Below are 10,846 nucleotides of genomic sequence, written 5' to 3' on the forward strand. Positions count from 1 at the left end.
AACCGTTTGGGAAAAAACCGTTCAAAAACCGACGAACCGGTCGAGAACCGGCCGGTTGGACCGAATCGGTAACCGGCCGGTTCCCTTAAAACGATGCCGTTTTTTACTTTTTAAAAAAAAAAAAACCCAATAACACTCGTTCTCCAAACCCCCCCTTTCCCCATTCATTCAGATTCACCTAATCACCTCACAGCTCACTCCAAGGACTCCATCATCGCCGAACCCTAGCCCTAGGAACCCCGAACTATAGCCCTCCATCGTCGCCGCCGTTCAGAGATCGTCAGCGCCGCCGCCGTTCAGAGGTCGTCAACGCCGCGCCGTCCCCAAGTCCTCAGGAACCCAATTAGTCAGCAGGTCTCTTCGTCCTCGCTGGCTTCTCGAACCAGGTGAGTGCTCCTCGTCTTCATCTTCTCTGAGCTTCTTAAATTTTTGATCCATATTGCTTCAATTCTTCTTGGGTCTTGGCTTGAAGTTTGGTTCTTCTTCTTCTTTGGTATTCAATCTTCGTTCTTCGGACTTCAGTCTTCGTTCTTCGGTCTTCCTTGTATGTATGGTTCTGATTGCTATGGAAATTCATTCTTTGTTCTTCAATTCCTTGTATCTATGGTCTTCCTTGTATGTATGTTTGGATTGTTTGCTAATGCTGGAAACTGTATCTGTTATGTGATTTGTATCCAGAACACCTAATAGGCTAATATTGCTGTTTTAGTGTTTTGCTATTTTGTAATTCTACCTGTTACTCTGTTTTGGTCCAGAACACCTAATATGCTGGAAAATTGTAACTGTTACTCTGTTTTGGTCCAGAATACCTAATATGCTGGAAACTTACTCTATTATGTAACTATTACTCTGTTTTAGTGTTTTGTTGTTTTGTTAATGCTGGAAACTTGTAATGTTTTGCAATATTGTTGAATGCTGTAGGCAGAATTTAGATATGGTCTTGTTAATTTCATATCTGTTTTTAATGCTGAAAACTTATTCTGTTTTGCTGTTTTGTTAATGCTGAAAACTTACTCTTCTTGGGTCTTGGCTCCTGTTTTTAATTGCTGATGGCTCCTGCTTTAGGTTAAGAACATGGTTAATCATTGTGTTGTGGCTCCTAACTTGTTATTGTTCATTGTGTTGTGGGGCTATTTTTAATTTCATATATGTTTTTCATTGTATTGTAGTTGCTGGTTGTGTTGGTTTTGCTAGCTTTGTTTATAATTGCTGGGTGAAGATTTAGTGTTTTGTAATTGCTGGCTTTGTTTTCTAATTGTTGGTTTTGATGATAGCTCCTAATTTTTTTGTTCAAATTTGCTAATGGCTTTGATTTGTAGTTGCTTGTTGTGCTGGTTTTGCTGGCTTTGTTTTGCTGGTTTTGCTGGCTTTGATTTCAGGGTTTAGAGTGATTATTTGTTGCTGGTATTTAACTTTTGTTACTATTAAGTTCTGTTAAGTTGCTACATTCAAACTTGTGCATTGGCCTATTCATCTTCACTTGCAATAACAAAAAGCTTCTCATTTGATGATCCATTAACTACCTTATTTTCTGGTACCATTCCTTTTGTTATGGCTTTAGCTGAAGAAATTGGAGGGGCTAGATGAGGAGACATTGATGCCTCAGAAGACACCACCACCATCGACATATCCTTGTTACTTGAAGGTTTCTTTAGCACAATAGTTGAAATCACAATCATAATTACATAATATGTTTAAATAATTATCCCAAAAAAAAAAAGAAACTCACAAGAACATCTTGAGATTTTGATGATTGATAAATCTTTATGTTGACATTTAATATTTGAAATTTCTTTATACTATTTAACTTGAGTTTGTATATTAATAAGATTATATGTATTTGATTGATGACATTTAATGTAGTTTTTTAAATTTGAAAACTATTTTAATATTTATATTATACTATAATTATATTTTAGGATGTTTACTTATAATTTATTTATTATTTTATTTTAAAACGGTTTTTTCGGTTGAACCACTGGTTAGACCGGTTGGACCAGTAAACCAGTAACTAGAGCGGTTTGATGACCGGTCCGGTTTTTCGAACCTTGAGATTTCTGCATCATTTACTTATCTCTGTAAACCCTAGTAACTAGTTTAGTATAAATAGGACTTTTACTATTGTATTTACATCTTTAGTTTCATCTTTAGATCACGTTTGGGGCTGGCGATTCGGCCATGCCTGGACGTTATCACTTATGTATTTTCAACGGTAGAGTTTCTACACTCCATAGATTAAGGTGTGGAGCTCTGCTGTTCCTCATGAATTAATACAAAGTACTACTGTTTTTCTATTCAATTCAAGCTTATTCCTTCTCTAAGATATCCATTCGCACCCAAGAACATGATGAATGTGATGATTATGTGACGCTCATCATCATTCTCACCCATGAATGCGTGCCTGACAAACACTTCCGTTCTACATGCAAATAAGCTAGAATGAGTATCTCTTAGATATCTAATACAGAGGACTGAATCCGAGATATTAGAATCTTCGTGGTATAAGTTAGAACCCATGGACGGCCATTCTTGAGATCCGGAAAGTCTAAACCTTGTCTGTGGTATTCCGAGTAGGATCTGAGAAGGGATGGCTGTGATGAGCTTCAAACTCACGAGTGCTGGACGTAGTGACAGACGCAAAAGGATAGTAAATCCTATTCCAGTATGAACGAGAACCGACAAATGATTAGCCATGCAGTGACAGCACATTGGACCATTTTCACAGAGAGGATGGGATGTAGCCATTGACAACGGTGATGCCCTACATAAAGCTTGCCATGGAAGGGAGTAGGAATGATTGGATGAAGACAGCAGGAAAGCAGAGGTTCAGAGGAGCGAAAGCATCTCTATATGCTTATCTGAAATTCTCACTAATGAATTACATAAGTATCTCTATCCTAGTTTATGTTTTATTTATCTTTTAATTATTAAAACTCTATAACCTTTTGAATCCGCCTGACTGAGATTTACAAGGTGACCACAGCTTGCTTCAAGCCGACAATCTCCGTGGGATCGACCCTTACTCACGTAAGGTTTATTACTTGGACGACCCAGTGCACTTGCTGGTTAGTTGTATCAAAATTGTGAAAAAGAAATAAAATTATGAACGTGCGTATTAAGTTTGTAGCGCCGTTACCAAGGAATGAACGATCACGATTTCGTGCACCAAGTTTTTGGCGGCATTGCCGGGGATTGTTCGAGTTTGGACAACTAACGGTTCATCTTGTTGCTCAGATTAGGTAACTTTATTTTAATTTTAACCTTTTTGTTTTTTATTATTCTTATTTTTGAAAAAATAAAAAAATATTTTTAGTAAAAAATTTTTAAGAATGAACTCTAGTGTTTCATGAAGCACGTTGAAGCCTGGCTGGCTGTAAAGCCATGTCTAATTTATTTGGACCGAGGCTTCCATTTATCAGCATATGAAGTTGGATGAAGTATCAGTTGTTGTATGTCTGATTTTTATCTGCTGAAGCTTGGCTGGCCATTGGCCATGTCTAGTGTTTTGGACCGGAGCTTTCACTGAAAGCTTGGCTGGCTAGTGAGCCATGTCTAATTCCTGGACCGGAGCTTTAGACTAACATTGCAGATTCCTGGAATTCTTATAAAAACTTTTTGAAATCCTTATTTTTCTTTTTCAAATTAATCTTCGAAAAATCCAAAAAAAATTTATAAAATCATAAAAATCAAAAATATTTTTTGTGTTTCTTGTTTGAGTCTTGAGTCAAATCTTAAGTTTGGTGTCAATTGCATGTTTATCTCTTTTGTGCATTTTTTGAAAACTCATGCATGTGTTCTTCATGATCTTCAAGTTGTTCTTGACAAGTCTTCTTGTTTGATCTTCATATTTTCTTGTTTTGTGTCTTTTGTTATTTTTCATATGCATTTTTGCATTCATAGTGTCTAAACATGAAAAATCTCAAAGTTTGGTGTCTTGCATGCTTTTCTTTTCTTAAAAATTTTCAAAAATAAGTTTTGATGTTCATCTTGATCTTCAAAGTGTTCTTGGTGTTCATCTTGACATTTAAAGTGTTCTTGCATGCATTATGTGTTTTGATCCAAAATTTTCATGCATTGAGTCTTTTTGATGTTTTTCTCTTTTCCTTATTTTACTTCTAATTTTCGAAAATTGCATTGAATTAGTCAAAGATTTTCAAAACCATATCTTTTTTTTAGTCAAGCAAAATTTTCAATTTAAAAATTCTATCTTTTTCAAATCTTTTTTCAAAAATCAAATCTTTTTCATTTTTCTTTCATAATTTTCGAAAATTTCAAATTGATTTTCAAAAATCTTTTTCTCATTTTGTTTCATAAGTTCAAATCTTTACTAACAATTAATGTAATTGATTCAAAAATTTTAAGTTTGTTACTTGACTAGTAAGAAAGGTTCAATCTTTAAACTCTAGAATCATATCTTTTTAGTTTCTTGTTAGTCAAGTAATCAACTTTAATTTTCAAAATCAACTCTTTTAAATTTCTTTTTCAAATCTCTTTCAAATTAAGTTTCAATCATATCTTTTTCAAAATTAATTTCAAAATCTTTTCTAACTTCTTATCTTTTCAAAATTAATTTTCAAATCCTTTTTTTTTAGTAATCCTATGTTTTTGTTTCAATCATATCTTTTTCAAAACTACCTAACTAATTCTCTCTCTAATTTTCGAAAATCACCCTTCTCTTTTTCGAAATTCCTTTTTAATTAATTAATTGTTTTAAATTTAATTTAATTTCATTTTTCTTTTTCATTTTCGAATTTTAATTTTAGTTTTAAATTAAAAACAAAAATATTTTTCTTTTCTTCTCAATTATTTTCGAAAATTATTCTCTCCCCCTCATCTCTTTCTAATTATTTTATTTATCTACTAACACTTCTCTTCTTCTTAAAAATTCGAACCCCCTCTTCTTTCTGTGTTCGAATTTCTTTTCTTTTTCTACTCATATAAAGGAATCTCTATACTGTGACATAGAGGATTCCTCTTCTTTTCTGTTTTCTTCTTTTTCATATGAGCAGGAACAAGGATAAGATCATCCTTGTTGAAGCTGATCCTGAACCTGAAAGGACTCTGAAGAGGAAGCTAAGGGAAGCTAAAGCACAACTCTCTGGAGAAAATCTGACAGAAATTTTCAAAAAAGAAGGAGACATGGCCGAAAATAGTAACAATGCAAGGAAGATGCTTGGTGACTTTACTGCACCAAATTCCAATTTACATGAAAGAAGCATCTCAATCCCTGCCATTGGAGCAAACAATTTTGAGCTGAAACCTCAATTAGTTTCTCTGATGCAACAGAATTGCAAGTTTCATGGACTTCCATCAGAAGATCCTTTTCAGTTCTTAACTGAATTCTTGCAGATCTGTGATACCTTTAAGACCAATGGGGTTGATCCCGAGGTCTACAGGCTTATGCTTATCCCATTTGCTGTAAAGAGACAGAGCTAGAATATGGTTAGACTCTCAACCTAAAGATAGCCTGAACTCTTGGGATAAGCTGGTCATAGCTTTCTTAGCCAAGTTCTTTCCTCCTCAAAAGCTTAGCAAGCTTAGAGTGGATGTTCAAACCTTTAAACAAAAAGAAGGTGAATCCCTCTATGAAGCTTGGGAGAGATACAAGGAACTGACCAAAAAGTGTCCTTCTGACATGCTTTCAGAATGGACCATCCTGGTTATATTCTATGATGGTCTGTCTGAACTATCAAAGATGTCACTGAACTATTCTGCAGGTGGATCCATTCACTTAAAGAAAATGCCTACAGAAGCTCAGGAACTCATTGACATGGTTGCAAATAACCAGTTCATGTACACTTTTGAAAGGAATCCTGTGAGTAATGGGACGCCTATGAGGAAGGGAGTTCTTGAAATTGATACTCTGAATGCCATATTGGCTCAGAAAAAAATATTGACTCAGCAAGTCAATATAATTTCTTAGAGTCTGAATGGATTGAAGGAATCATCCAACAGTACTAAAGAGGCATCTTCTAAAGAAGAAGCTTATGATCCTAAGAACCCTGCAATAGCAGAGGTGAATTACATGGGTGAACCCTATGGAAACACCTATAATCCCTCATGGAGAAATCATCCAAATTTCTCATGGAAGGATCAACAAAAGCCTCAACAAGGCTTTAATAATGGTGGAAGAAATAGGTTTAGCAATAGCAAGCCTTTTCCATCATCCACTCAGTAACAGACAGAGAATTCTGAGCAGAATCTATCTAGCTTAGTAAATATAGTCTCTGATCTATCTAAGGCCACTTTAAGTTTCATGAATGAAACAAGGTCCTCCATTAGAAATTTGGAGGCACAAGTGGGCCAGCTGAGTAAAAGAGTCACTGAAACTCCTCCTAGTACTCCCCCAAGCAATACAGAAGAGAATCCAAAAAGAAAGTGCAAGGCCATTGATTTAACCATCATGGCCGAACCTACAGGGGAGGGAGAGGATGTGAATCCCAGTGAGGAAGACCTTCTGGGACGTCCAGTGACCAATAAGGAGTTTCCCTTTGAGGAACCAAAGGAATCTGAGGCTCAATTAGAGACCATAGAGACTCCATTGAACCTCCTTATGCCCTTCATGAGCTTTGATGAGTATTCTTCTTCTGAAGAGAATGAGGATGTTACTGAAGAGCAAGTTGCCAAGTACCTGGGTGCAATCATGAAGCTGAATGCCAAATTATTTGGTAATGAGACTTGGGAAGATGAACCTCCCTTGCTCATCAATGAACTGAGTGATCTGGATCAACTGACATTGCCTCAGAAGAAACAGGATCCTGGAAAGTTCTTAATACCTTGTATCATAGGCACCATGACCTTTGAGATGGCTCTATGTGACCTTGGGTCAGGGATAAGCATCATGCCACTCTCTGTAATGGAGAAACTGGGAATCTTTGAGGTGCAAGCTGCTAGATTCTCATTAGAGTTGGCAGACAACTCAAGAAAACAAGCTTATGGACACGTAGAGGATGTGCTAGTAAAGGTTGAAGGCCTTTACATCCCTGCTGATTTCATAATCCTGGATACTGGGAAGGATGAGGATGAATCCATCATCCTTGGAAGACCCTTCCTAGCCACAGCAAGAGCTGTGATTGATGTGGACAGAGGAGAATTGATCCTTCAACTGAATGAGGACAACCTTATGTTTAAAACTCAAGGATCTCCTTCTGTAACCATGGAGAGGAAGCATGAAAAGCTTCTCTCACTGCAGAGTCAACCAAAGCCCCACAGTCAAACTCTAAGTTTGGTGTTGGGAGGCCACAACCAAACTCTAAGTTTGGTGTTGAACCCCCACATTCAAACTCTAAGTTTGGTGTTGGGAGGTTCTAACAATGCTCTAAACATCTGTAAGGCTCCATAAGAGCTCACTGTCAAGCTATTGACATTAAAGAAGCGCTTATTGGGAGGTAGCCCAATGTTATTTAATCATATCTATTTTATTTTCTTTTTGTTATTTCATGTTTTATTAGGTTGACGATAATGTGAAGTCATAAAAACTACTGAAAAATCAAAAACAGAATGAAAAAATAGCATTAAAAACAGCACACCCTGGAGGAAAGCAGTCTGGCGTTTAAACGCCAGAAACAAGCATCTGTCTGGCGTTTAACGCCAGAAACAGGCACCAAGCTGGCGTTTAACGCTAGAAACAAGCTACATTTGGGAGTTTAACGCCAGAAACAAGCAGCAGTCTGGCGTTAAACGCCAGGATTACACAGCAAGGGCGTTTTACAAGCCTAATTGGAGCAGGGATGTTAAGTCCTTGACCCTACTTGATCTGTGGATCCCACAGGATCCCCTCACGATCTGTGGACCCTACAGGATCCCCACTTCTTTTCTCATCTTCACACTTTTTCATAACTCTCTTCCCCAAAATAACCTCCACCAATCACCTCTAATTCCCCTCCAAAACCATTATACACCCACCTACACCCACCCACTCAAATTTATACTATCACTCCTTCCTTTTCACACATCATAACCACCTTAAATCCCCAGTGGCCGAACCATTCACACACGTCCATCTCCTCCATCTATTCTTCTTCTCATCCTTTCTTTCTTCTTTTGCTCGAGGACGAGCAAACATTTTAAGTTTGGTGTGAAAAAAGCATTGCTTTTTTGTTTTTCCATAACCACTAATGCCTCAAGGGATACACTTCCCTCCACAAAACTATTTGGAGAAAATCAACACCTCCCTAGGAGAATTAAGTTCCAACATGGGACAACTAAGGGTGGAACACCAAGAGCACTCCATCATCCTTCATGAGATTAGAGAAGATCAAAGAGCTATGAGGGAGGAGCAACAAAGGCAAGAAAGAGACATAGAGGAGCTCAAGAGCACCATTGGTTCTTCAAGAAGAGGAAGACACCTGATAAACCACTATTTTATGGTTTATAATGTGTTTAATTGTGTGGTTTTATCATGATCTTTACCCACTTATTCATATGATTAGCATGCATTTATATTTCCTTCCTAAAATTATTACATGATTGAAAACTTGCTTCCTAGAGACTTTTAATTATGTATTTTAATTCTCCTTTATTCCATTCGATGCCGTGATCTGTGTGTTAAGTGTTTCAGGCTTTATAGGGCATGAATGAGTTGGAGATTGGAAAGGAAGCTTGAAAAAATGGAAGGAACACAAGAAATTAAGGAGATGACCAGCGAGAAGTGACGCGGCCGCATAGCTCACGCGACCGCGCGAAAGAGAGGAAATCGCAGTGACGCGGCCGCATGGCTCACGCGACCGCGCAGATTGGAATAACAAGTGACGTGGAGGCGTGAACGACGCGCCTGCGTGGCAAAGCAAAACGCCGAATGACGCGTCCGCATGAATGACGCGATCGCGTGACGTGCGCGATCTGCATAATCTGCAGAATTTACTGGGGCGATTTTAGGCCCTGTTTTGACCCAGTTTTCGGCCCAGAAAAGCAGACTAGAGCCAGAGAACATGCAGAAACCAAAACAACATTCATTCTACACAGTTTTTAGTTTTAGATCTAGTTTTACTCCTCCTCTAGGTTTTCTCTCTACACATTCATAGTTCTTAGGATTTTTATTTCTATTGCTTTTTGCATTGGGATATTGAGAAGAGTTATTACCTCATCAAGACTTCGTCATTCTAGTTCGTTTTCTTTACTTGGCTTTACTCTTCCATGTCCTTTAATTTACTCAATTTTACTATTGGATTATTTTAGAATTTATTAATACAAGAGTTACTTTTATTTTTATTTGATTCCTTTGAGTTTTATTTATCATGTCTTTCTTTAATTCTCTTCCCTATGTTATGAGTTTGACATTCACAATGAGCGAGTAGTTCTCTAACTTGATGGGGAGTTGATTGAAATGAACCCTTGAGTTGGAATGCTCAAAGGAGAAATTGTAATTGGGTTTATTGTTGGATTGCTCTCTAGTCACTAACTCCAGTCCTTCCAAGTAAGCGGATTGGAACTTGTGAATAGAAACAGCATTCCAACTTGTTTGACTTTCCCTTACCTAGTAAGGGATAACTAAACAGAACAACCTTCAATTATCAATTAATCTTGAGAGTACTGCAACAAGAATAGGGCTTCCAACTAATCTACTCCCAGTTAAGGCTTTTATTTAAATTACTTAATTTCCCCAATATAATTTCCTGTTTATTCAACTCAAACTCTTTTTGAAAATATCTGATTAATAAAATAGCACACCTTTCTGCAACTCGTTGGGAGACGACCTGGGATTCATACTCCCAGTATTTTAATTTTAATTTTTGTGACAACCCTTCTAAATTGATAAGTCGATTTCTGGTTGGTTAAGAACTATACTTGCAACGCATATTTTATAACAATTCTTGACTCGCCAATTTCCGCCACGTCAATTTTTGGCGCCATTACCGGGGAGTTGCAATAGAGTGCTAAAGTTATTGATTGGATTTTATTTATTTGCATTTTATTTTATTTTGCTACTTTGAGTTGATTGTTTCTTTCGTTAGATGACGCGTTCACTTCCTGATCCAAACTTGCCAGTATTCGATCCTAAGATTGAAAGAACTATTTCACGAATAAGGCAAGCTCGGCGTCGGTTAGTCCTCTCTGAGGGCGGATCTGAAACGTCACTTGAGAAAGAAAGCAGCCCCCGTTCTACTGATTTGGTTGATTTACGTGTAGGTAACATGGCAGCAGCTAGGAGAGTTACTATCCAGGAGGCTGGAGCCCCTGATTTTACAATGCAACCATTTCAAGCGCATCACCCAGCGGTGGCTACAAACTTTGAAATAAAGACCGCACTACTCAATTTGATGCCCAAGTTTCATGGCTTGCCTGCTCAAGAGCCTATCAAGCACCTGAGAGATTTCCAAGCAGCCTTTTCTACTGTCAGGCGTGATGGTGCAGATGAAACTTCAATTTTGCTGAAAGCTTTCCCGTTTTCTCTTGAGGGGAAGGCAAGAGAGTGGTACTACACTCAACCAGTAGCAACTGTATCCAACTGGGATACACTAAGAAGAGAATTCTTGGAAAAATTCTTTCCAGCTAAAGTTACTGATAAACTGAGGAAAGACATTTCCATGATTGTTCAGGATGAATCTGAGACTCTCTATGAATACTGGGAGCGCTTCAATAATCTTCTGGAAGCATGCCCCCACCATATGATTGACAAGATAGTGTTACTCGGTTACGTCACACAGGGTATGAGGCCCCAAGATAAGACCACATTGGAAAGTGCTAGCAATGGGTCTATGAAAAAGTACAAGACCACTGATGAGGCATGGCAATTGATCAGCGACTTAGCTGAATCTACTCGGAATCATAGGTAGAAACAAGGCCATCCAAAAGCCGTTGCAGAAGTATCCTCTAGCAGAGAGACTGCTGCTCTAACTCAGAGTAT

General features: G+C 37.7%; 1 long non-coding RNA gene across 1 annotated transcript; it reads left to right on the forward strand.

Annotated features, from left to right (window-relative positions):
• LOC110265485 lies at positions 346-1,711 on the forward strand. The gene is made up of 2 exons (XR_002351630.1): positions 346-386; positions 1,562-1,711. It is a non-coding gene; the product is annotated as an uncharacterized LOC110265485 (long non-coding RNA).

Source organism: Arachis ipaensis, chromosome B08 (genome assembly GCF_000816755.2).
Source record: "Arachis ipaensis cultivar K30076 chromosome B08, Araip1.1, whole genome shotgun sequence".
NCBI lineage: Eukaryota > Viridiplantae > Streptophyta > Magnoliopsida > Fabales > Fabaceae > Arachis > Arachis ipaensis.